A 695-nucleotide genomic window follows, 5' to 3' on the forward strand; every position below is an offset into this window, starting at 1 on the left:
ATGTTTTATATTATTTTCTAGTTTCTATTTCTTTAATTTCTTCCTGATTTTTTTCATTATTTCTTCTACTCCCTTTGAATTTAGCTTCTTCTTCTTTTTCTAACACCCTGAGTTACATCAGTATTCTTTTGAAAGGTTTCTAACATTTTAATTTAGGCATTTATAGCCATCAGTAACCATCTTAGAATTGTTTTCATCCTGCAGGTCTTATATGTCATAGTTTTATTTTATTCGGTTACAGGACTTTCAGATTCCATCCTGACCTTTCTGGTAAACTATCACTTGAGTGTATGTTGTTCAGCTTTGCGCAGTGGCAGTATCGTAGCCAATGGGGTTTATCCGAGGCACGATTATTGCTAAGAGTATGTTATTCAGTCCCTTTGGGTCTATATGCTTTTGTAGTTTCTTTTTGCTTTGTAGTTCAGGATTTTATTCAGGAGGTACTGTAGTACAGGGACATAGATAACACGCAGAGACGCTCTTTATCACAAATACAGCAAGGAAGAGAAAGTATAGCTAAGGTCCAGATAGAAGCCAGGACATAGGAAACATGAGGAGAAAAGATCACAGAAGCGGGATTTCACTTAAACCAAGTTGTCAGGGCTCTTCCTCAAGGCAGGCATGATCAAATATCAAGAGTGGAGCATTCTAGCTAACCTGACTTAGGACTCTTGTTCCAATGGAGTTGTACGAGC

General features: G+C 37.4%; 1 pseudogene; it reads left to right on the plus strand.

The window, feature by feature from the left end:
- The first annotated feature begins 299 nt into the window (after positions 1–299).
- On the plus strand, positions 300–360 carry LOC120097638 (U4 spliceosomal RNA; annotated as a pseudogene).
- Positions 361–695: the final 335 nt, after the last annotated feature.

The sequence above is a fragment of the Rattus norvegicus genome, chromosome 16 (assembly GCF_036323735.1).
Source record: "Rattus norvegicus strain BN/NHsdMcwi chromosome 16, GRCr8, whole genome shotgun sequence".
Taxonomy (NCBI): Eukaryota; Metazoa; Chordata; class Mammalia; order Rodentia; family Muridae; genus Rattus; species Rattus norvegicus.